The 26,251-nt window shown below is 47.0% G+C and overlaps 1 protein-coding gene across 9 annotated transcripts in view; it reads left to right on the top strand.

The window, feature by feature from the left end:
• Nucleotides 1-26,251, top strand: part of SIPA1L3 (signal induced proliferation associated 1 like 3) — a 236,991-nt gene that overhangs the window by 47,329 nt on the left and 163,411 nt on the right. For 4 of the 9 annotated variants that reach the window (XM_060650957.3, XM_060650965.3, XM_060650959.3 and 1 more), the window contains exon 2: nucleotides 5,309-5,392. The exons of the other annotated variants lie outside the window; for them this stretch is intronic. The gene's annotated coding sequence lies outside the window, so the exon portion shown is untranslated. The remainder of the gene's footprint in view (nucleotides 1-5,308; nucleotides 5,393-26,251) is intronic. 9 annotated transcript variants of the gene reach the window in all.

Raw genomic sequence — 26,251 nt, 5'->3', positions numbered from 1 at the left:
GTTTCTCAAACAAGCCAAGCTGTTTTCCTACCTCAGAGCCTTGTTATGTGCTCTCCTCTGACCTTAAAATGCTCTCTGCCTGTTGGCTTTTCACCTGGCCTTGTCCTTCTTTGTTTATTTTTTTAAGTTTCTTTATTTTGAGAGAGAGAGAGCGAGCATGCGTGCACACACATGAGCGTGAGCAGGGAAGGGGCAGAGACAAAGAGAATCCCAAGCAGGCTCAGTGCTGTCCACGCAAAGCCTGTCATGAGGTTTGATCACATGAACCGTGAGATCACCACCTAAACTGAAATCAGGAGTCAGCTGCTTAACTGACTGAGCCACTCAGGCACCCCTGGTCTTGTCCTTCTTATCCCTCAGATCGCATCCTAAATGTCAAGTCTTCTAAAAGGCCCTCCTGGACCATCCTGAATCTAAACTAGGGCCCCTGTTATTCTCACCTGGCAAGCCTTCAGAGAAGTTATCATATTTAATTATACATTATGTTTACCTTTACGTGTTTAATGTCTGTCTTCCCCACAGGAAGGTCAAGCCCAGGCCTATTTATATTCCCTCCCATTGCGTCCCCGATACAGAATAGGTGCTCAAAAAAACCCCAAAAAACAAAAAGGTTTATTAAATGAATGTGGTTGAATTGGAATAGTTTACTCATTTAAAATTACTGCTAGCCTGTCACTGAACTGGAGCAGGGAATAATGACTAGCCGGAAGTATTAAAAACCTGAAGGGAAAGTTTTACTAGTTGATTAACTGGAATGCATGCTTCAGCCATATTTTTGTAGGCCTGTTGGCAGTAATGATGCCCAGAACTTCCTTTTAGAGTCTTGGGGCCAGTTGACCTCTCACCTACATCTCCTAACAATGAAAACTTCACGTTCACTGGAGTATGACAGTTAACACATGTTTTTAATTAGCCTGTTAGTCATCTTATATCTGAGGAGGCCAGGGAGTGGAAAGCTAAGGTCAAGTGTTTTGACCACGCTGCTTACACTTCAGAATCTCTGCGAGGAGATTCTTGTCAAGGATGGAAGCCTTGTTCCAGGTCACCCCCTTCTCTCCTAAAGCCACAGTCAGCCTCTTAGTGCAGAGTGAAGAGGTCGCCAGTTTTCTTCCCTGGCAGAAGGCAGGTGTGGGAACGCTCAAGGATGTGGGGGTGTATCTTATGGAAGAGTTAATTTGGGCAGTCATCAGGTAAAGCAGAAATACTGTAGAGTGAGACCACCTTTAACCTTTCCTTAAGATGTCGAGCATTAGTTAAATAATAGATTTGGCTGCTGTCACAGACCCAGAATAGTAGTGGTGTAAATGAGAGAGCAGTTAATTTGTTGCTCATGAAACAGTTTGAGAGTGAGCAGCCCGGGGCTGACACAGCGGCTTCGCAGCGTCGGGGGCTTGCCAGTTTGTCACTCCCCATTCCCGGGATGTTGCCCTCATCTGCGTGGTCCAGGATGACTCCCCACCATCATGGGCATTCCAGCCCAGGGGAAGGGAGGATGTGAGAGAAGACAGAGCCTCCTTTAGTCTTAAGGCAGGACATTTTTTTTTTTTTTTTTACCTAAGATTCATACAAAATTTACCCTTTTGAGTGTACAATTCAGTAGTTCTCAGTGTATTCACAAGGTTGTGCCCTATCATCACAATCAAATTGCAGAACGTTTTCATTACCCCCCAAAGAAACCCAGAACCTATTCACTCCCCCTCTCCCCCTCCTCCCAACCCCTGGCAACCACTAATCTACTTTCTGTCTCCATGGATTTGCCTGTTCTGGACCTTTCATGTAAACTGAATAATGCAATATCGGGCCTTTTGTGTCTGGCTTCTTTCACTCAGCATAATGATGGCCAGTACTTCATTTCTTTCTATGGCTGAGCATTCCTTTGTAGGGGTGTACCACATTTTGCTTCTCCATTCATCAGCTGATGGACCTTTGGATTATTTCCGCTTTTTGGCTCTTCTGAATGAAGTGTGAACTTTCATTTATGTATAAATTTTTATGTGAACGTATTCTTCAGTTTTCTTAGATGTATACCTAAAAGTGGAATTGATGGGCCATGTGGTAACTATGTTTTAACTTTTTGAAGAACAAGGCAGAGGTTCTTAATGTTGGTGTGCCGGGGACTTTCTGACGTCTACTTCTCAAAAGTGAAAGTAAAGAGGTCATCTCCATCTACCCCTCTAAATTACTGGAGTTCAGTTCCTGAATTCTACCACGCTTCAGAGGGGTGACCAGAAGTCATACACACCTCTTCCACTCCCATCTCATTGGTCTGAATTTGGTCAGGTGACCAAATTGCTGCAAGGGAGGCTGGGAACTATAGTCTTCATTCACATCAGCCATGTGCCTGGCTAAATGTAGGAGTTCAGTTATTAAAGGGAAAGGGAGAATGGGTATTGGGAGAAGTCAATATTACACTATACCGCATGCAGCCAGTTTCTTTCTGAGGTCTGTTCTTTCTTCTGAGAAGCACCTGCCAAAGGAGTTTGCCTTTAGAGGCCACGTTGTATGAAAAATGTGCTTTTTGAAACACTAGATGCTACTCAGATGGGCAGGCTGCTCCATGATGAACTGAGCTTGCCTAAGGGAATAACATATGCTTGACTCTCATCTCACATTCACACCAGAACAAATGCTCATGAAGTGGAATAGTGGACATCTGTGCTATTTAAATTATTTGTCCTTTTTTAGGGGGTGAGAGGATTGAGGGGGTCAGGTGCATCATTGAATATGTGTGAGGTAAACATTTGATGCAACCTCTTTGTACCTTTTTGCTGTGCCATAGATGTGTGGTTGGCTTCTCAAATGACCAAATGTTGGTATTGTATTGGAATGCTTGATTCTAAGTGTCAGAACTCATCTTAGATCACCCAAGGCAGATGGGGACTGATTTATCAGCTCAGAATCCAAGAAAGTTAGCAACAAAGAGAGTGGGCAGCTTGGGTGTACAGAGGTAGGATATTGCAGGACACGTATGGCCCATTGGCAAAGTGACCTCCCCATGGTCTTGGTTGTAGGGGTTGAAGACCAGTGATACTGATGATAATAATGGTAACAGCTGGTCTTTATTGATCACTTACTGTATACCTGGCAGGGTGCATGGATGAATTCATTTTACAGCAACCTTGAGAGCTGGACCCTGCTGTGTCACCATTTTCCTGATGCACAGGGATTAATTGACCCGCTCAAGATCATGTTTGTTTATTTGTGGTAGAGGTAGGATTTGTCCCCAGAGGGTCCACTTGTGGCCTGTGCTTTTAATTTACCTTAGGAGGAAGGAGAGGGGGAAGGTAAAGTGCAGGAGTAGAGGTTTGAAATTCTGGACAGAAGAATGTGTGTTTACTTTCATGCCTTTGTTTCCCCAGTATTTATTTTTAACGATGACTTTTGAGTTTCCATAATTGTGCCATCGCACTGGTACATCTCCCCCCTGCTTAGCGCCACCATGTAAAAGCTCAAGTGACTACTGATCTCTTTATCGGTTCTAGGCCAGCCCTCAGCCTGGTTTCAGGTTTTAAGAGCCAGTGTTTTGCTGTCCTAGTTTTAAACATGAATTTTTAAAAAAAGCAGTTGATTTGTTACTAAGCACATATTTACGGCGCGCACCAACCAGGTGCCGGGAACACACAGGTACATCATTAAGCAAGTCCTTGCCCTCATGAAATTGACGATCTGGAAGGGAGGCAGAGGATTTAGACACTAAACAAATCACTTCACAAACATTGACTGCCACCGTGATAAATACCATAAAGTGAAAATATAGGGAACTTGGAGGGCATATTAACGTGTGGAGCAAAGGGCCAGACCCAGGGGTCGGGGAAGGTGGCGAGGGGGCTTCGTGAGAAGGTGTGTGTCTGTGCAGAGCCCTGAGGCCGAGAGGGCAGCATCTGGGCAGAGGGGAAGCAGACCACCTCCAGGGTGAAGTTGAAAGGCCTAAGTACTGGTCGTAACCTGCCAACTCCCACTGGACTCTGAGGAGAATGCCTGCCATCAAGGCTCCGCCCACCCCCTCCCCCCTCCCCCACCCCGCCAGCAAGTCGGTTTCCTCATCTTTAAGATGGGAGTGGCGACTTTGGTCATGGTGTCCACTGCACTGGTTCCTGTGAGGGGCAATTGAATATTGTAGACAAGACCTCTAGAGCTGCTCCAGGCATGCGGCAGGGGCTCTGTGGGTATTAAGTGATTAAACCTTTTATGTTGTGGGACTTAAAAACAGCTAATAGAAAACCAGAATCCAAGTTAGGAAAGTGCTTGACAGGTGGGCTACCAGACATGGGGTGGGGGTGTGAGGCGCAACCACTGGATACCACCCCCCGGGAGGCATTCAGAAACGTGTGGAGCCGTTTGGTCTCACGGTAACATGGGGGCCAAGAATGTTAAATTTCCTGCGATGCAGAAGACTGATGTCGTAATGCGGGATTGTTCCACCCAAAGTGCCGGCAGTGGTCCTCTGGGGACGGCATCCACTAACGTAGCTCTTTTGCTCTCCCTCCTGCTCCTGTTGGATTTCCTTCCCTCCATGGAAATATGGCTGCGTGTGTAGGTGCAGGCTGCCCGTGAATGCCCCGACCACCAGTTCCACCTCCTACAATGTTCACAAGCTACCCCCACCCTGTGGCACTGGGAAGCAGTGCCAGCTCACTGGCAGGTGTGAAGCCAAGTAAATAGTCCTGGTTTATCAGTCAGGGTTCTTGGGTTGCAAGCAATAGAAACCAGCCTGGACACGTGCACTAGAAGTAAGACTGGGGTCAGGCAGCCCTGGGGCATCTTGAGGCGGGTATTCGGGGCCACGTCTTCAGGGCTGTCCTGGCAGAGGAGGAGGCGGTGAGGTGGCAGTGAAGACTGTAGCTGGCGTGAATCCCAACCTCACTGCTGCTTCACAAGTTTCCCAGTCTTTCTGTGCCTCGGTTTGTCAGCTGAAAGGGATAAACATAGAGTTCCTGCGAGGACCCTGTAAGGTGACACTTGGGACTTTCAAAACAGTGCTGAGTACAGAGTATGTGGCTAGATGAAAGCCACTATTTTTATTTTATTCCTGTTATTATTATCATTATTTTGTTATTTGTGTCGTGAGTACGTTATTAGTAGCATTAGTGTTATTTTTGTCAGCAGCTTGGAATTCACATTCCTGAGGAAGAGCAGCTGATTGGCCCAGCTTGGATCATGTGGCTGGGCGGGGCCTGTGATTCGCCATGCTGGCCGCCCACTGCCCTACCCCCAGGCCCCTGGTTATTTGCCTGTTTTGTGCCATGGCCTGTGCTGAGCACAGAGGACACAGAGGAGACAGTCGTAACACAAGGTATCTTCCTGACAGGTCTCAAAGTTCAGAGGGAAAGAGCTGGAGAATGAGGATCCTGGTTAAGACCAAGTGCCTAGAACAACACTTGGCCCTTAGGAGGTCAGTAAATAGTTCTTTTTTTTTGTTTTGTTTTAAGTTTGTTTATTTATCTATCTATCTATCTATCTATTTATTTATTTATTTATTGAGAGAGCGAGTGAGAGAGAGAGAGAGAGAGAGGACCAGCAGGTGAGGGGCAGAGAGAGAGGGAGACACAGAATCTGAAACAGGCTCCAGGCTCCAAGCTGTCAGCACAGAGCCTGACACGGGGCTCAAACCCATGGACCGCAAGATCATGACCTGAGCCGAAGTCGGATGCTCAACTGACTCAGCCACGCGGGCACCCCCCCCCCACCCCCAGTAAATAATTCTTGAATGAACAGACACACAGGAAAATGCAAGAAGTTTATGGGAGCACACAACCAAAGCATCTACTCTCTATAGCCACCACTGATTTTAAAAGAAGCTCATGGTTGCACCTGCAGCTTCCAGGTAAAGCGCAGAGGGGCATGTGCCTGCATGTTCTTGCACACAGTAGATGTTTAATAAATGGCCACTGAATGATCTCCTAGGTGCGTAGCCCTGCAGCCCACCCAGTGTGATGGTTGGGGACAGACCCAGAATTGGGGAGCTGGCTGCCTTTTCTGTGGAACAGGATGTGTAGACGTGGCTCCAGGATGCATCTCTGTGGAATGCGGTTGCTAATACAAATGAACTTCCTCACGTCACAAGGCATCTATTATGTGAACAGTTGGATGACTCACTGTGGGCCTGGGCGGGCTCTCAAGGGGAGTTTCATAGCCGCGGTTACGTTTCAGGCTTCCCTTCGGAGAATGGCTTTTCTCCACAAAAAAGACTCTTAATAAGAAAGATAATAATAGCTAGCACTTTCCAGGTGCCTGACACTGTTCAAAGGGATTAACCCATGGAATCCTCATTACATCCCATGAGGGCAGTATTAACATGATCCCCATGGCGCTGAGACTCAGGGAGGAAAAATACCTTTTGGGTTCCCAGCCAGTGAGGAAGAGAGTTGGTATTCTGGCCACGGTCTCTCACTCCAGAGCTTAGGCTCTTCACGCCATACAGTCTCCTTTCTCTCCGTAGTACTGAGTTTAAAACAGTATTTCATTAATTTGCACATGGTACCTCAGTGAAAAATAAAATCAACTTTCTTCCTTCCCCTGAAGCAGTCACAGAAGCAGAAGCAGCCACTGTGGCCTGTCTCCTTTCAGAAAGTCTCTGTGTATGTACGCCTACTGTATAAATGCTGGCCAGACTCTCATCAACACCGAGGGCAGCAGACCACAGTCCACGGGCCATATTTGGCTCCACTGCCTGTTTCTGTAGGACCCAGGCTTTTACACTTTTACATTTTTAACGGTTGAAAAAAAATCAAAAGAACATTTCATGACGTGTGAAATCACACGGCCTTTGGGCTTCTGCATCCATGAATAAAGTTTTACTGAAACACAGCCAAGCTCCTTTGGTTATGTATGGTGTGTGGCTGCGTCCACGCCGACAGCAGAGGTGAGCAGTTGCGACAGAGACCACATGGCCCCCAGACTTAAAGTATTTACTCTCTGGGGGCTCTTCGGAAAGAGTTTACTGATCCTTGCACCACATGCTTTCCTTCAATAGTGTGTCGTAGAGCACTTTCCTTGCAAGGTGACTGTGTTCCCTTCCCCCTCACCCATTTGTTTCATGGAGACAGCCGGGCTGCAAATTGTGGGCCAAGCTCAGGTGTGCGGCAGGAGGTGGGTTGGTTGGTGCATCCACTCACGCTCACCCTAAGCATTTCTTGGGCACCAGCTGCGTGGCAGGCTCCCGGCTGGCAGCCACAGCAGGTCTGGGCCTGCGCTCAGGAATCCACAGGCACGTGGGGGAGTCAGACATTCTCAGGCAGTCCCACCCAAGGATGCATTCCGGTGCCTTCTCTGACCCTCTCTGTCCATTACTCCTGCTTTGTTTTTACTTGTGACCCTTTTTAAAAATTAGGCCATGCATTTATATGCTTGAAAAGTCCACCTGTGTGTGTGTATGTGTGTGTGGACACACAGTGACAGGTCTTTCTCTGCTACTCCTTTTCCTGCTTGCCTTGTTCCTCCACCCCTTAAGCAATCATTTGTATTAGTTTTTGCATATCCTTCTAAAGTGTTTTAATGCAAATACTGATAATCTATTTTTATACCCCTTTTCCTTATACAAAATGTAGCTAACACCCTATCCTACACTTTGCAGTTTTTTGTTTCTTTTTTTAAATCTCTCTTTATCCAGTCCAGTGGTTGAACACTAGGGGTTAATTAGGGGAGAGAGAAAGGTGTGTATTGAGGAAGAGCATGTATTGAGAAAACAGCATGAACAGCATGTGTGGAGGTCCTGGGGAGTGTGGCTTCCTCCAGGTAGAGGGAGGGCCTGAGAGCTAAAGCAAAGGAGGAGGGCCCTGTTCTGTCTGCCAGGGCCTGAAGGTCGAGGGAGGAACTGTGGCCTTGATTCTAGGAGCACCTGGGTGTGAGGTTCTGCTCTGTTTCCTTACGTGCCCTGCTTTTCTCTGTGGCCAAGTGCATGTGGCCTTTATCACGTGTGGCAAAGGAGAGGCCAAGAATGTCCTTGAGATCAGGTTATTGACTGTGGTTGATAATGAAAGAAAATTTCTCTTGTAAGCTCTTCCTAGGAGTTGTGATCTAGCATCTAGTGGTTTGCAGGCCTGTGCCTCTGACCTCAAGGGTCCTTACCAATCATGTGACACAGGACAAGTCCATCACCTCTCATCTTTTCAGTAGACACAGTCACGATGCCAACCACAGGGGTTTTTGGAGGGTGACACACACACCGTGCTCAGTTCCGAGGTTGCTACATAGTAAATGCTCAGTATGTGGTAATGAGGGCTTCATTTATTTTTATAGGCTTGACTTGGGCTCACACTTAACATAGCTCACAATGAAGACTTTTGATTTGGGAGCCTGATCACCTGGATACTGATAACCCCTCTCTGCCAGTTACTGTCTACGTTGGGCAAGTAACGTAACCCCTGCGTCTTGGTTCTTTGCTGAGGAGGAAAGGAGTTAACATTTGTATTGCACTTAAAATAGTGCATGCAAGTAGTGACCTCAGTGGATGCCAGCTATTATTATTATTATTGTTACTGCACACACTCTGCTTTCCGTCAGAGTCTCTACGTGAGACTCTGGGGAACTTAATGTCAGTGATAGCAGTGCTACCATCATTTCAGGGAAACAGTGCCCTTTGTTACCATTAGCACCTCACCACTTCCAAAAAACACCCTTCTACAAATACCTGGAGCAAAGGATTGTCAAGAATGGTAATTCCACTAGACTTCTCTTTATATGTCATGGGCCATATAAAACCACGTGACTGCCCTTAACTGCAAGGACGGCTGGGAAATCTAGAGTTTTCCTAATTGTCTCTCCCAGTAGAATAGAAATGCGTTATCACAGGGGTGCTCCGTAAGTATTTGCAAGTCTAACCATCAGGAGGGGCTCTCCTCCCAGCATATGACACACGTCCACGTCCACATTGTTGGGGTTGATTTGCAGAAAGTAACCTATGGATTGTGGCAGAAGTCCTGGCCTCCAGCCTGAAGTGCTGGAGGAAAGTTTGTGAGGGACACAGTTCTAAAGCCCCTTGAGTTGTATCCGTCTAATCAGGGCAACAATTATACCTCCTAGATCAAAGTCGAGAGGCAGGCTCTGGGGAAGAGTGCCTAGAGCAGCTGGAGAAAGGCTGCAGAACCGGTTTTTTTTTTTTTTCCGTGCAGGTCTGTTTACCTACTTGCCTGTTTGCCTAGAGGACCATCCCATTGGCTCCTAGAGGCCTTCCAGGTCATCACCTCCCTTGGGCTGGGCCTCTTTTTGCAGATGGCTGGGCCCCCTTGGGCCAGGGAGTGCCTACTGTGTGTCAGGGCACTGTCCAGGGTGCTGGAGATAACAATAAGTAACACTGTGCACCGACCATGTGCCAGGCATTGCAGGTGCTTGGTTAACTCAGTTAACCCTCTCAGCAGCCCCAAGAGATGGGTCTGCATTAGGCCCATTACAGACATGTGAAAAAGCAAGTCTTGATTAAAAAAAACAAAAAAACAAAAAACGGGGTTCCTGGGTGGCTCAGTTGTTTGGGTGTCTGGCTCTTGGTTTCAGTTCAGGTAGTAATCTTACAATTCGTGGGATTGAGCCCCGCGTCAGGTGCTGTACTGACAGTGTGGAGCCTGCTTGGAATTCTCACCTTCTCTGCCCCTCTGCAGCTTGAGCTCTTGTTCTCTCTCTCAAAATAAATAAACTTAAAAAAATAAAAATAAAACCCTTACTTTTCATAATGTTCATTTTTTTAAATTGAATATCTGGTATTTCAGAATAACATGAACCTTTTTATTGATGGCTTATTTTGTTAGCCTAATTTTTTTTTTTTAGTATTTATTTATTTATTTATTTTGAGAGAAAGAGGGTGGGGGGAGAAAGAGAGAGAGAGAGAGAGAGAGAGAGAATATGAATGAGCCAGGGAGGAGCAGAGAGAGAGGGGACAGAGGATCTGAAGCTGGTTCTCTGCTGACAAGAGAGAGCCCAATGCGGGACTAGAACTCCTGAAACATGAGATCATGACCTGAGCCGAAGTCGGATCCTTACCCAACTGAGCCACCCAGGTGCCCCTAGCCTGATTTTTTTTTAATAGTGTTTGCTTTTCAGAGCACTTTCAGATTCATAGCACAATGGAGGATACCCCCTACCCATGCACGGTATGGGGGTGCATACTTACCCCACCCATGCATGGACCTCCCCTGTTATCAACATCATCCACCAAAGTGGTACATTATTACAATTGATGAACCTACACAGACATGGCGTCATCACCCAGAGTTCATAGTTTACAGACTCTTGGGGTACATTCTGTGAGTTTGGACAAATGTATAATGACACATACCCACCATTGTAGTACCATACAGAGTAGTTTCACTGCCCTAAAAATCCTGTGTGCTCCACCAGTTCATCCTTTCCTCCTCCTAACCCCTGGCAATCATCAGTCTCTTTGCTGCCTCCATTGTTTTGCCTTTCCCAGGATGTTGTATGATTGGAATAATACAGTATGTAGCCTTTCCAGATTGGCTTCTTTCACTTAGTAAATACACTTAAGGTTTCTCTATGTCTTTTTACGGCGTGAGTAATATTCCACTGTTTGGATGTACCAGAGTTTATCCGTTCATCTACTGAAGGACGTCTTGGTTACTTCCAGCTTTTGGAAATTATGAATAAAGTTGCTATACACATCTCTGTGCAGGTTTTTACATGAACAGAAATTTCTAACTCCTTTGGGTAAATACCAAGGAGCATGATTGCTAGATCGAATGGTAAGAGTATGTTTACTTTTATAAGAAACCACCAAATTGTCTTCCAAAGTGGCTGTACCATTTTGCATTACCATTAGCAGTGAATGGGAGTTCCTGTTTTCCCACATCCTCACAAGCATTTGGTGTCAGTGTTCTGGATTTGGCCATTCTACTAGGTGTGTGGTGGTATCTCGCTGTTGTTTCTAAGTAAGCTCTATGCTCATCATGGGACTTGAACTCATGACCCCGAGAGTCACATACTCTACTGACTGAGCTAAGCAGGTGCCCCTCTTGTTTTAATTTGCATTTCCCTGTTGAATATAATGTGGAGCATCTTTTCATATGCTTGTTTGTCATCTGTGTATCTTCTTTGGTGAAATGTCTGTTAAGATATTTGGCCCATTAAGGGCGCCTGGGTGGCTCAGTCAGTTAAGCGTCCGACTTTGGTTCAGGTCATGGTCTCATGGTTTGTGAGTTCGAGCCCCACGTCAGGCTCTTTGCTGACAGCTGGGAGCATGGAGCCTGCTTTGGATTCTGTGTCCCTCTCTCTCTCTGCCCCTCCCCGACTTGTGCTGTGTCTCTCTCTGTCTATCAAAAATAAATAAACGTAAAAAAATAAAAAAAGATATTTGGCCCATTTTTTAAATCTTTTGCAAATATTTTCTCATAATCTGTGGCTTGTCTTCTCATTCTCTTCACATTGTCTTTAACAGAGCAGAAGTTTTGAATTTTAGTGAAGCCCAGTTTCTCAACTCTTTTTTTCATGGATTATGCCTTTGGTGTTGTATCTAAAAAATGATCACTATACCCAAGGTCATCTAGGTTTTCCCCTGTGTTATCTTCTAGGAGTTTTAGGATTTTTTGTTTTACATTTAAGTCTGTGAACGGTCCCTTTTGCATTAACTTTTGCAAAAGATGTAAGGTCTGTGTCTAGATTCGTTTTTCTGCGTGTGAATGTTCAGTTCCAGCACCATTTGTCTAAAAGATTATCTTTGCTCTGTTGTGTCATCTTTGCTCCTTTGTCAAAGATCAGTTGACTGTACTTATGTGGGTCTATTCAGTTCCATTAATCTATTTGTCTGTTCTTTTACCAATACTACACTGTGTTAACTACTGTAGCTTTGGTTTTTGTTGTTGTTTAATTTTTCTTTTAATATTTATTTTTTGAGAGAGCATGAGTGGGGTTGGGGCAGAGAGAGAGGGAGACACAGAATCCAAAGCAAGTTCCAGGCTCTGAACTGACAGCACACAGCCCGACTCAGGGCTTGAACTCACAAACCATGAGATCATGACCTGAGCCAAAGTTGGATGCTTAACTGACAGAGCCACCCAGGCGCCCCTTAACTACTGTAGATTTGTAATTGGGTATTATCAGTCCTCTGACTTTGCTCTTCTTCTTCAATATTGTTTTGGCTATTCTAGGGCTTTTGCTCTCCATGTAAACTTTAGAATCATTTTGTCAATATTCAGAATCACTGGGATTACATTGAATCTACAGATTAAGTGGGAAAGAACTGATATCTCTTTTTTTTTTTTTTTTTTTTGAGATGAGGTTTCACTGTGGTGCCCAGGCTGAAGGCACTGGCTGTTCATAGGCATGATCCCACTACTGACTAGCACAGGAATTTTGACCCTGCTCCATTTCCAACCTGGGTTGATTCACCCCTCCTTAGGCAATCTAATGCTCCCCTGCTCCTGGGAGGTCACTGTACTGATGCTGAACTTAGTGCTAACACCCAGTGGGCATCCTCATGCCTCAGCCTCCCGAGTAGCTAGTACTACAGGCATGCGCCCACCACACCTGGCTGGAAAGAACAGATACCTTGACAACACTGAATCTTCCTATTTATGAACATAGAATATCTCTCCATTTATTTAGTTCTTTGATATCTTCCATCAGAATTTTATAGTTTTCCTCTTGTACATATTTTGTTAGATTTATACCTAAGTATCTCATTTTGAGGGATGCCAGTGTACCAAGGTATTGAGTTTTTAATTTCAAATTCCACTTTTTCATTGCTGGCATATAGGGAAGCAATTGAGTTTTTATATTGACCTTGTATCCTACAGCCTCGCTATAATCAACTATTCCAGGAGCTTTGTGTTTTCTTTTGGTTTTTATTTGATTCTTTTGGTTTTTATTTGATTCTTTAGGATTTTCTACACTTACGATCATGTCATCTGTGAACAAAGACAGTTTTATTTCTTCCTTTCCAATCTGTATACCTTTTATTTCCTTTTCTTGTCTTATTGCATTAGCTAGGACTTCCAGCATGATGTTGAAAAGTAGTGGTGAGAAGGGGCATCCTTGCCTTGTTCCTGATGTTAGTGGGAAAGCTTTGAACTTTTCAAATCAACTACAATGTTACTGGGGCACATGGGTGGTTCAGTTGAGCATTCAGCTTCAGCTCACGTCATGATCTCATGGTTCATGGGATCGAGCCCTGTGTCAGGGTTTGTGCTGACAGTGCAGAGCCTGCTTCGAATTCTCTGTCTCTCCCTCTCTCTCTGCCCCTCCCCCACTCATGTGCATGCACTCACTCTCTCAAAAATAAATAAACATTAAACATTTTTTAAAAAATTAACTAAGATGTCATAGACTTTTTTTTTCATTCATTAGTTCACCTAAGCCAAATGTTTGGAAGGTGGGGACCTTGCATCCACATCCCTTAGCCCAATTCTGACCACGCGATAGGTTTTAAAAACATTTCTGAATGAATAAGTAAATGATGCACGTGGTACAGTGAACAGCTAAACAGAACTTACATGGAGTATCTTCTGGGCAGATGTCAAATCAGGGTTAGAGAGGCACTTAGAGAGGTGGAGGGCAGTGACTGAAAGCAGACTCGAGCCATGGGCTGAGGTTCAAATCTGCAGCTTACTTGCAGGGCAGTGCCCTTTTCGGGACTTCAGCGTTCTCATCTGTGAAGTGGGGATAATAATAGGACCTACCCCTGAGGTGGCTGTGAGGGTTAAAAGAGTTGGAATTGTCAAGTGTCTGTCTCACAGGCACATGTGTAAGAGTTATCTATTGCTAGTGGGCCTTGTGTGGTAGTTTTGAACAAGAAGAGTGATTGAGTTTTAGCTTCAAGTATGTGGAGTAACAGCAAGCTCGATTCCAGGGGAAGGTGAAGCTCAATCCAGTTCATCCAGTGACTTCAGCCAAAAACAGCTGTCCAGCAATGATCTTGTATTTTATATATAAAATATAAAATTTTATACCCAACTCTGATCAACAAATTTGCTTAGTACAGATCTGGTTATAGAGGTGGAATTTGTGGAGTTGTGAGCAACTATGTGTGCTTTGTGGGAGAAGCTGGGAGAAAGATACAGCTGGGCTGAGTCTCCTGAGAATAATGAGTCACTTTCTCAGATGCCCTGTTTTTCCAGTCTCAGGGAGCACTGCCATAAGCCCTGTGCAGGGGTGGCCTGGGCAATGGTTAAGGGCCCTGCGATGCATTTGCTCCTTTACTAAATTGTGACCTTGGGCAAGTGACATCACTTTCTCAAGCCTTGGTATCTGTCTCCGTAAAATGAAGAACAAGTTCATCACAGGCTTATTAGTGAGCCTTGAACTAGTGAAGCACCTTGTACAGTTCCTGGCACATAGTAAGTGTGCATTAAAGCTGCATTAATATTATTGTAATTGTTTTTGTTGTTTTTATTGTTCTTTGGTTGCTGTGGAATATGGCTGGTCCCATACTCCACAAATAGAGTTTACAACTCTAGCAAACTAGAGCCTGTTGTTCTGGTGAACCCTTCCGAAGAGAGTCATCATTTCCTTAAACTGACTAGAAATAAAGATTCATGTATTCATTCAGCAATATTTAGAGGGCTTCTGCTCTGTGTCAGACACTCAACTAAAAGAGGATACTGTGTGATATGAGCAATTGGTGAGAGAGGTACCTTAGTGGGGTTAGGAAGCTCCTGTCTAAGGAAGTGACATTTGATATGAGATTTGAAGGATGAAAAGGGGCCAGCCATGCAAAAAGTTGAGAAAAGAGGGTTCCTGGCAGAAAGGACAGCAGGTACAAAGGCCCTGAGGTAGGAACGAGTTTGGCAAGTTGGAGGAACAGAGAAGAGGCTGGCATGGCTTGAGTTGGATGAACAAGATTGAGAATGTGATGGGAGAAGTTTGTAGGCCCTGAGTTTGCTCCCTGAAGCCTCCACTTTCTCCCATCCATGAGAGTGTTTGGAGGAAAGGGCTGTGGGAGGCTGATTTTGGCATCTGGGAAGAGGTGTGAGGGGACCAGAGGCCTGGCACCTGCCTTGCTCCAACTTTCTGAAGGCCCTTACTCAGAGACTCCAGTCCATGAGGAAAAGACCCTTCACCCCAGAGCTAGGTTCCCTGATTTAAAACACATTTTTTTTAATGTTTTTATTTACTTTTGAGAGAGAGAGTGTGAATGGGGGAGGGGCAGAGAGGGAGGGAGACACAGAATCCAAAGCAGGCTCCAGGCTGTGAGCTGTCAGCACAGAGCCTGACACGGGGCTCGAACCCACGAACCACGAGATCATGACCTGAGCCGAAGTTGGACGCTCGACCAACTGAGCCACCCAGGCACCCCCTAGGTTCTCTGATTTTTTTAGACAATAGTGTGGTTTACATTTTTATCCCAAAGGTGGTGGCTCAGCTGTGCTTTTTTTTTTTTTTTTTTTTTTTTTTTTTTTTTTTTTTTTAATTATTTTGAGAGAGTGAGAGAGAGAATCCCAAGCAGGCTCTACACTGTCAGCACAGGGCCCTATGTGGGGCTCGAACTCATGAACCATGAGATCATGACCTGAGCCAAAATCAAGAGTTGGACACTTAATTGACTGAGCCACCCAGGCGCCCCAAGCCCAGCTGTGCTTTGATGCTCTGTGTCTGAAGCCTACTTTCTTCTTCCCCAAAGTAGGACAACCGAAAGCTAGCTGCCCTGGCAAAGTGCCAGAGAACAGCGCAGCCAAATGGAGCCTGTTTCTTGGCGGGGGGGGGGGGGCAGGGAGGGGAGAGGCGGGGATTAATGAGCTCTTTCCTTTGTGCCAGAGGTAAGGAAGGTATTAAAATACCAAGGCTTGGTACAATAGAGCAGCAGGTAGACTCCTAGACTTGGGTTTCAGCTCTGACTTCCCCACTTCCCCACCCATGGGACCTTGGGCAAATGATTTACCTGTGCCTTGCCTTTGCTTTCTCGTCTGTAGAATGGGGACAGTAGTTCCCGTGCTTAGAAAAGTGCACACAGGAAGTGCTGTCTATAATTATCATCACCTTGCGATTTTACGTCACAGTGAGATGAAGTCCTCTTTCCTCTAGTTGTTCATGAACAGTTACGATGCTTGGATTTGACTCCTGTTTCTCTGCATCGGCCAGATTCTTGCGCAGAAGCTTGGTGTCTGGTAGACAGCCAGGTCTCTGGTGCCAGAAGCAGCTCTGCCCCTGGGTGGTGGGGCGGGAGGTGGAGGGGTGGAACAGGTTATTTGATGCCAAGAAGCTGAGGGTTGATGGGATATCTGTCGCTAGAGATCGAGGGCTGTGTGGAACCTCCACCCTCCACAGTGGCTGCTCCCTCCAAAGGGCCAAAGGGCCAAAGACCCAGGAATGGAGATTTTCTCAGAGCTCCCTCATTTGCATTCACTGAATGTACCTGAGAACCACCTAGGAATCTTGCTAAAATGCAGATTCTGACTCATCGGGTCTGGGGAAGGACCGAGGGCCTGTGTATCCAAGGAGCTCCCAAGGGATACCAATGCTGCCAAATGCCCCTGCTCCTTGGACCACAGCTCCTCCCACTGGACCCCTCTCACTGAATCCAGTCTGCATTTTCACCAAATCCCTTGATGATTCACTATTTTTTTTTGCACTTTGAGAGCCTAGATCCAGGGTTTCTCAACCTCAACACTGTTGGCCTTTTGGGTGGGATCATTCTTTGTGTTGGGGGCTGTCCTGTGCACTGTGGGACTGACCACTGACCACGGGATGCGAGTAGCAGCAGTGCCCCGCCCCCACTCGTGACCATCGAAAGTGTCTGCACATGTTCTCTGGGGTAGGGGTGGCAAATCACCCCCAGATGAGAACCAGTGGTCCAAAGCCCTCAAGCCTAGCTGGCTGTGCCCACAGATGCAGCAGAGGTCGTGGCTACTTTCATTCTGGGTGGAGTCAGGATCCACACCAAGCCTTCCTACTCAGGACGCATTCTTTAACTTGTTAACGTCACCGCTCATTGGCGCAGCACATCCAGGCTGGGCCTTGGGTTTCCACCCACCCAGTGAAGGTGCTAGGTCCTTACTGAGCCAGCCTTAGAGACGAGGATTTGGGGTTCACTGCTGTGTTTGTTGATGTTGCTTAGAAAGACAACCATGGGGGCCACCCACCTGGCCTCTTGTTTGGCCTGGTGCCTGCGCATGAATAGAGCTCATATGTTTACTTAGGGTTCTGTGTGACGGGGTCCGGGAGGCACCTTCTCTGGTGTGTCCTCTGCAGAATTCTAGAGTGGTGTCGGCTCCTGTTTCTGTCACTGCTGAGCCACCCTGGAGTGTTTCTGAGTCATTTTATACCACATCTTGATCTCTGTGACCAGATGGACTAGATCACCAGACGCCTGGGGACAGAGATAGAGGCATCTTCTTTTGGTTTGTCAGGTCTGGCAGGTGGTAGGTGCTCTTGTTAAATAGATCTGAGGACCTCATTCAGTCACTGGATGTCTCTTTGGGGGGCCTCTGGTGTGGCAGGCACCACCTTGGGCACGGCATGAAAGGGGAAAGCAGCAAATTGAGACAATCAGAGGGTTCTCTTCACACAAGACCCTGATCGTGGAGGGAGTGTTTATTGAATTCCGTCTCCTGCCAAGTCCCGGGGGTCTGGAACACTAGCCTCACCTTCATGGAGCTTTCTGTTTGGTCTGGGGGTATGGATGAAGTATAAACATATAAACAACCAAACAAGCCAAATAATTGCAAGTGGACTGTAATTACTGCTGTCTCATGGCTGGTCAGCAGGTCTTTTGAGAGAGTCTGCTTTTTCTTGATGTGTAGCTGGTGGGTGATCGCAGGGTCTCAGATGCCCAGTGGACATCTCTACCCACCTAAGGGGTGGGAGTATGTTTTATTGGGTCACTCACACTAATGGTAGCAAACGTTTATATAGTTCTGAGTGCCAGGGCCGATTCTAAGTGTTTTAAATTCCCACAACTTTATGATGTTGGTTCTATCATTATTCCCCTTTAACAGATGAGGAAACTGAGGCACAGGGAGGGGAGATAACTTACCTTGAGATCCCACAGCTGGTAAATGGCAAAGCTGGGATTTGAACCTAAGCTCTCTGTCTTTAGAGTCCTTGCCCTTATGCACTCTGTGAACGCATTAGGCATTTGGACGGGACCAAGATGGCTCACTGGTCGATCTGTCTGGAGACCGGAGGAAGGCTCTGCTGGTGCAGAAAGGGGAGCACCAGTGGCAGACCTTCAGGGAAGAAACACCTCCTCACACCCCCAGAGCAAAGGTCATGGAGCAAAACCTAACAGAAGGGAAAGGGAGAGAGCAGTGTCACTGGTCAGTTACCATCACCCTGGAAAGACCAGGCCTGGTTCCTGGAGCTCCCCTGCAACATGAGTTCAGTGGGTCCATTGCTGAGGAGGGGGATGTGCTGATAGCTTCCTGGAGACTGTGCAGAGTAGCAGTTACCAGGAAAAGTGTGGCTGCTGAACTCTGTACTGCGCTGTGCTACCCTGTTACAGAGAAGACGGTCCACCCCATTTTCTCAGAGCTAGAGACTGATTTCTGTTAGGGGCTTGCTGGGAACAGGGAGATCTGGGATGGAGGTTGGGTATGAGGCTGTGAAGTCTTGTAGCCAATGGCCTCGGAGTCACACCGTAGGTAACTTTTTCCTGACTCCACCCTATACTAGCTGTGTGACCTTGGGCAGGTGACTTCCCCTCTCTGAGCTTCAGGCTCTTTGTTTTTAAAATACCTACATTATTGAGCTGTATGTGTATGGGAGTGGTGGTGTCAGTTCACTGAGGTCATCTTACGTGAAGTGTTTAGTCCAGAACTTGGCACTCCATGAGCACTCAGTACACGAGAGAGATTATGCTGTGGGAGGTAGTGTCACCAAGTGCTTAAGGCAGGGCCTCTGGAACCACCACTCCCAGCTCATTGGCCTTGGGCCACTGGCTTTAGCCTCCATGCGACTGCATTTCCTTATCCTAAAACAAGGGTAATGTTAGTCCCCTCCTCATAAGGATGCTGTGAGCATTCAGTGAGTCAGTACTTGTGAAGCATTTAGCACACGTTAGCACATGGGCTGACACTCATGGTAAGCCCCGTAAGCACGGGCTGTCATGATGGTGATCAATTAAGAATGTGAGGGGCGCCTGGGTGGCGCAGTCGGTTAAGCGTCCGACTTCAGCCAGGTCACGATCTCGCGGTCCGTGAGTTCGAGCCCCGCGTCAGGCTCTGGGCTGATGGCTCGGAGCCTGGAGCCTGTTTCCGATTCTGTGTCTCCCTCTCTCTCTGCCCCTCCCCCGTTCATGCTCTGTCTCTCTCTGTCCCAAAAATAAATTAAAAAAAAAAAAACAAAAAACGTTGAAAAAAAAAAAAAAAAAAAGAATGTGAGCGTGAGGCCTAGCAACTAGGTGAGGAGAAACCTTCCACTGAATTATGTTATGAATGGGTTGGTTTTAGAAAACTACAGTTTGGTCAGCCTGCTCTCCTTTGGGCACGAGGGATGGCGACGTGAGGTTCTGTTTGGTTGTATCAGAGACTCTTGTCCTCCTTTCGGAGGAGAGTTGGCCTCTCGGGGCTGAGTGACATGAGCTCAGAGGGGACAGTGAGGAAGCCAGGGAGTGGAGGAGTGCTGTGACCTCCAGGAGTAAAGGAGGGTTCCATTCAGGTTCTGCTATACGCTGGCTCCATGGTCGGTTGTACACGGTGAGAGTGAGCACGAGAATTGACAGACCTGGGTCTCAGGTGTTCCCAGCTACTTTAGGCGAGTTCCTCAGGCTCGCTCAATATCAGTGGTCCATCAGCGTAGATCTTGGTCAGTGCTGGCTGTTGTAGGGACAGCAGAGTAGCGAAGAGGTCAGAAGGGCAGCCCCAGAGTCAGTCACCTGGGTTCAGCCCTGGCTGTGGGACCTTGAGCAAGTGACTTAATCCCTTCTGAGCCTCAGTTTCCTCCTCTGTGAAGTGGGAGTAATACCACGTGCTTCACATGGTACCATTTGAAGATCGTGAGTCAATCTGTATAAAGTCCTTAAAGCAGCACGTGGCACAGAGAATGTCCTTCATGCATGTTGGCTTTATTGCTGTTATCTTTAACCCATCCTAGAAGACAATGTAAGTAGCAGGTATAAACCATGGATGTGTCCCAGGGGAATGGCGCCCTAATGAGGGAGTTTGGGAGAGATCTCAGCCTCTGGAAGGGTTATTTAGAGCAGGCATTTGAGCTTTTGTGTTTCTAGAATGGTGCAAGGTGCAAGGGAGAGAGCGTGCTGACTGGGAATGATGTCTTAGTGCCATGGGCACAGGTTTCCCAAGGTCAGATCATAGCACTAGATAATTTGAGGTGATGTATGAAGAAACACTTTAAACATTTTAATAGCTGTACTTTTATTTTAATGCGTAACAGAAAAAGAATTTCAATAGCACATCAAACCCAGTGTTCCATGGCTATTTCTGCTTTGGGTGAGGCTAACATCGGTATGTAAGCCAAAATAAAAGTGAATACAGTTAAGGAACAATGCAGAGTAAGTGATAGTACAGGTGGTCTGGGGATAGACATGGCAACAACGGTGCCGGTGTATGTAGATCCTGGCAGTTGGGACACATGACGGTTGAAAAAGCAGCTCCCTCGTGAGGTTGCTGAGCCATCAGGCCCCCGCTGCCCCTTGCCTCTTCTGCTCTTTCGTGCGACTGCAGTCACCTCAGATGGCTGTGGTTCCCTCCATCAGGCGCCAGGCAGGGGATAAAACGTGCCGAGTATTCGATGCTGGCACCTTCTCTGTCTGCAGTGGAGTGTAGACACTGTGGAATGGCCTTGAGCAGCTAACTGTGATAATGGGAACAGTCTTCAACCAACACTGAGTGAGTACCAGCAACACGCTAAGCAGTTTGCATGCACGATGGCATCGAACCCTTACTCTATGAGACGAACTGCTGGTTGGGACACGTTGGGCCTCAGGTAGCGAGATGCCTGGTGATTCTTGCGTGAGTGATGGAGACAATGAATTCTCTCGCTGCAAAGGATGGAGGAGACAAGCTCCGTGGCCGTTGCAGAGGCTCAGTGACACCTTCGAGAACTGGCTGCTTTCTCTCTATTTCATAGCCCCTGTGTACATCCGTTTCATCCCGGTGTTGGTCGTTGTGTGGTCATAGGATAACTGCCCTGGCCTGATGATCGCATCCTTACACACGGTGTCCCAAGCAGGGAATAGTGGCAGGGGAAGAGGCTTTTTCTTCCTGTGTCTTTCTTTTCCAAAGGGAACATGCTCTCATAAACACTCCTACCCCCGGTAGACTTCTCTTTATCTCTGAATGGCCAGCCATAAAGGAGCCAGTGATTGCCCCTGGTTACAAGGGAGGCTGGGAAAGGGGATGTCTCCGTGGTGGGGGGCAGCAAGGGACAAGGGTCGGGAGTGACCATAAGCTACACAGCTAAGTGTCTGCTGCAGGTGGATACTATTACTAGCTCCCCTCTATAGATGAACAAAATCAAGGATCAGAGAGATGATCCTATAGATCATCCTGTAGATGAAAAGATGGCTTGCCTGGGTCTTTATAGAGTTTGTAATGGCAGAGCAGGGATTTGAACCCACATCTTTCCTCCTGCAGAGCCTGTGGTCTTAACCCCCGTCTAGTACTGTCTTCGTGGCAGGGGACACCCAGATGGCCATAATGCAGGGTGATGAGTGGTGAGTGGTGAGCACCGAGTGCCGTGGGAACACAGAGGACAGAGATTCTGCGCTGCAAGGTCAGGGGGAGTGAGCTGGAGAGGAGAGAAAAGAGTGTGTAGAAAATCGTGCTCAGGGATTGCTCTGGCCTTTGAAAGATAAGTAGGACTCCTGCCAAGTGCAAGGGAAATGGCATGAGGAGGGTGGGCTCCAGAAGGAACCGAAGTGGGCATTGGGACAGTGCATGCTGGGTAGATTAATCAAGGCTCTTTGCATTGTCAGATGAATTTGTCTTGTGTCACTGGGAAGCCGAGAGGAGAGGAGCTTCAGACCTAGCCCAAGTAGGGGGCTCAGACATGTCATTGGGGCTCTGCTCCTATCCCTTGCTCCACTTGACTTCACTGTGCAAACAGGCTGGGTCAAGGTGCAAATCCTCCTGATCTATGAAGCCAGTGGAAAGGGGATTTCTTGTCTTCAGCATCTTTATACAAGCCCCAGGGAAGACTCTAGTTGGGTGTGTGCGTCCATTTGGGCCGCTATAACAAAAATGCCATAGATTGGGGAGCTTATAAACACAGAAATTTCTTTCTCACCATCCTGGAACCTTGGGGCATCCAGGATCAAGGTGTCGACAGATTTGTTGTCTGGTCAGGGCCAGCTTCCTGCTTCATAGATGACCATCTCTTTGCTGTGTCCTCACTCATGGCAGAAGGGGAGAGGGAGCTCTCTGGCACCTCCTTTAGAAACGGGATTGGCCAGATCACTTCCCAAAAGTCCCACCATCACACTGGAGATGAGGTTTCAGCATACAGAGTTGGTGGGGGACACAAATATTCAGTCTGTAGCCATCGGTCATGTGCCCATCCCCGAAGATGGTGTCTGAGAGTGGGATGAAGGATGAACACAGCCACAGCCTTGCCAGGACGGTGGAGCGGCATGGCAGCATGGTGGAGGGGCACCTCCTGACTGAGGAGGCAGAGCTGCTGGGCATGCCACATACGTCCACTAGTATCTGTGCTAGGTGCCTTCAGCTTCCGTACTTTAGTTTCCTAATCTGAAAATTGGGACTAATGTTATCATTCCTACCTTGTGCACAGGGTCTGAGGCAGATTCCACTTAATAAGCATCCGCCAGTATGTATAGGGAGTACTCCATGGAACCCAGAGCAATGGCTTTCCTAAGTGGAAAGCCTAAATTGCTACTTTGCCAGGATCTCGTATTACACACTGAAACTTAGATGGCTTGGGTTTGAATATTAGCTCTCGCACATCAGAGCTGTGTAAGCCTGGGTAAACAACCGTACTTCTCTGTGCCTCCATTTTCATATCAGAACCAGGGAGAAAAATGCTTAGGACACTTCCAGGCATATGGTAGAGGTCAGTAAATATTTTTTTGATGAGTGCACGAATGGAAAAGCTGAGTTGGAAGATACCTACAGGTTGTTAGACCTTTTTGGATTTGTATTGCCAGGGGGCCCTCCAGAAAGCCATTACTCCATTGGTAGTAGATGAGATGACCCATTTCCCTACACCTTTGTCAATACTTCTCTTTTAGGGTCTTGTTTCTCAGAAAAAAATCATTGTTCTCTTAATCCGTAATGAAACCAGCCTGATGTTATGGACACGTAATAAAACGTCCAAAGTTTTCAGAGCTGCAAACTGAAACATGTAAGGTAAAATGACGTGATGTCTGGGATTTACTTTACTTCGGCAAGAAGGAACGGGAGGAATAATAAGGAATAAACGGAGCTCGTGTGGCAGAATCTTGGTAATTATTGAATCTGGGTTAGAGTACCTGGGAGTTCATTGTACCTTTGCACGTTTTTTAGAATGTTAACAGAACAAACCCAGCCCCACTCAACCCCTAGCGCGCACACACACACATACACACAGCCTAAAATTGAATAGTGGTGAACAGCTCCTACTGCACACAGGCAGTTCGAGGGCCCATTGGATAAATGACAGTCTTAGCCCTCGGTATCTTCCCCTCATCCTCTGCCTGGAGCCCCTTTGTGGAGAGAGCCTGTGGGCTCAGCAGCTGAAAGCGTAGTCGCTTTCAAGCCCAACATAGCAATTTCTCCTGTGAACCAGGCATTCAGTGACCTTTTTCTGAAATGAGGGTTTTCTCTTCCCTCCCTGGAGGGGAGACAAACTCCCTGGTGATTAACCCCCGGGAAAACCCCCTTCAGACGTGGGTGTGGTTTTGCCATTCGGTGGAGGGAGTCATGAGCTGCTCTCATTCAGGGATCTGTGTGCTGGTGGCAAAAACATAACTGGCTGATGCTCCACAGTGACCAGACACTGAGTCCAGCCCCGCTAGTCCTCTGAACACACAAGAGAAGGCCTTGCCTGTCCCTGCCACACAGGCTTTGCTCCCAGCCCCCTCTCCAGATTCACTCTTAAATAGGTGGTGGGCTGGGAGTTTTCCAGCGAGGCTTGTTCCCATCCCTCTGCAGCACTGGGAGTTAGGGAGGGGCCTTCACATCCCATCTGGTGCCGGGTGGAGTCTCAGTCAGTGGAGGGTCAACAGCCCAGGGGCTGACCCTGGACCCTCGAGAAGGGTCATCATTTAAGAATGTCTCTTAGGCAGCCCCGCAGGAGACCCACATGTGGATGTGGTCAGCTGTAGCTTCCGGCTCTCTCACTTGTGCTGAATTTCGGCAATTTCTCATTTCCTTTAGGAAACAGAATGAGTCTGAAGAGAAGTATGAATAATCATGATGACACGCTTGGCAGTAGGAACATTGGGAACCTTGCCCTGAAGCTCAGGGTTGGTGTCACTGTTGCCGAGGTCTTGAGCAGTGTGGACCAGGGAAAAGGGGACTCCTTGAGCCTCATGGCCTGGGTTCAAGTTCCAACACCACCATTTAACAGCCAGATGACCTTGGGAAAGTCACTTAACCTTTTTTGCCTCAGTTTCCTCATCTGTAAAATGATGATGATATCTGCCTCATAGGATTGTAAGGATTAAATTAGAGAATATCTGTAAAATGTTTTAAATGGCCTCTTCTGTAGTAGTTGCTCAGTTAATGCTGACTGTGGCAGTTACTGTTATGGTCAGGCACAGTTAGGATTGAGAACTGCTGGTCTGTAGTAGGGGTCAGGTGGAAGCAGAAATTGGAGGAGAGGAACAGGGAAGGCTCCTTTCTCCCCACGTCTGTAGTTTGAGGAAATAGGCTTAATTTTGCCATTTGAAAATATTATTTTTCACTTGATGTTTAAAAGTCTCAGAGAAAAGCGCAGGTAGGAGACTTTAAAGGGGGGAAAAATCTCTCCATATCTCTTCTATACACACACTGTTCACACTAGAAAAAAAGACTGGAAGGAAGTAAACCAACATCTTTACAGTGGTTATCCCTTGGTGGGAAGATGATGGGTAACTTTATATTCTTCTTTGCACTTTCTTTATTTTCCAAGTTTTTTTTATATGCATATATAAGCATATATTGCTTTCATAAGCAGAAAAAAATATGTTAAAGGTAAGGAATCATGTGAGCTGTGGTTTCTGGGAAGGTTGGGTAGAATTCTCCCGGGATGTAGCAGGCTGTTTAATGTTTGTGTCCCAAGAAGCCTGTGTTCCAGAGTTCCTTGATGAGGGATACACTCCAGCTCTGTAACATTTCTACTCAAAAAGTTCTTAGTGTCAGAGCCGACTCATTATATGTCCCTCTACCTGTCCAGCCCTGCTTTAGATAGATAGTCACACTCTCTCCTATCCTTCTCTTGAGATGAAAGAACTCCAGTTCTTTTGTGGCTTTGGCCTTGAGAAGGAGCCTCATTTTCAAAGTGGGCATAACAGTAGTAAGTCCCTCATGGGGTGTCGTGCCTCTCAGTTCACTGCCATGTGCATACAGGTGCTTACATGGTAGCTAAAGTTATGAATCACCAAATCGAGAACAAACCAGTTGACTTCTTTATTCAGGAAGCATGGATTAAAGACCTGTTCTGGGCCAGGTACCAGTGAGCAAGGCAGACACAGCCCACCTCTTCACAGAGAGAGGGAGAAACACACAGCCACCCTGATGAGTCCTGTGTCCTAAAATGTTCAGGATAGGATTTTTTTGAGCCAAAGAATAGGGGCTTCCCAGAGGCTCCCCAGAGAAGTGAAGTTTAAGTAACATATTCCAGGTGCAAATGGAAAAAATGAATTTGGTGGACATCTCTAGATAAGCTTCGCTTCTGAATGTTTCCAGCTGCGGGCAGGGAGCTCCAGATGGGCGTTGCTATGGAAGCATCTTCCAGTTCTCGCTTCCTGACGGAGTTTATTTCCGAGTTTCCCGTGCCCATGCCAGTTCCCAGCTGTAAATACAGACATGGTGGGGGTCCCTTCTTCCTGCAGTCTCAGAGCTGTGCAGAGAGCGGATGTGGCTGGAAGCCAGCCTGGGAGCCTCCTCCCGACAGTTAGTTGTGGAACCTGCCGTGTGGTGGCTTCTCTTCCATCCAGCCTCTTTTCTCTTTTCTTTGTCCTCTCGTGGGACTGTGCCAGCATGCCCCAGCCTGTGTTTTGAAACTTTAGACCCCAGCTTGTATTTGATGGAGAAATGAGCTCATGAGGGCTTCCTCCGCCACCCAGCTACCGGAGAAGTTGAGTCCAATCTCTTTTCATTCCGATCCCCCACTGAGGCTAGATTTGCGACCCTCCTGACAGAAACTGGGCTGGCTGTTCTTTGGGGACTGTTTATGAAGAAAGGGCTTGCTGACCTGAACAAAGAAACAGCAA

The sequence above is a fragment of the Panthera onca genome, chromosome E2 (assembly GCF_046562875.1).
Source record: "Panthera onca isolate mPanOnc1 chromosome E2, mPanOnc1 haplotype 2, whole genome shotgun sequence".
Taxonomy (NCBI): Eukaryota; Metazoa; Chordata; class Mammalia; order Carnivora; family Felidae; genus Panthera; species Panthera onca.
Note: the sequence above shows the minus strand (reverse complement) of the source record. Positions and strands in the feature narration are given on the sequence as shown.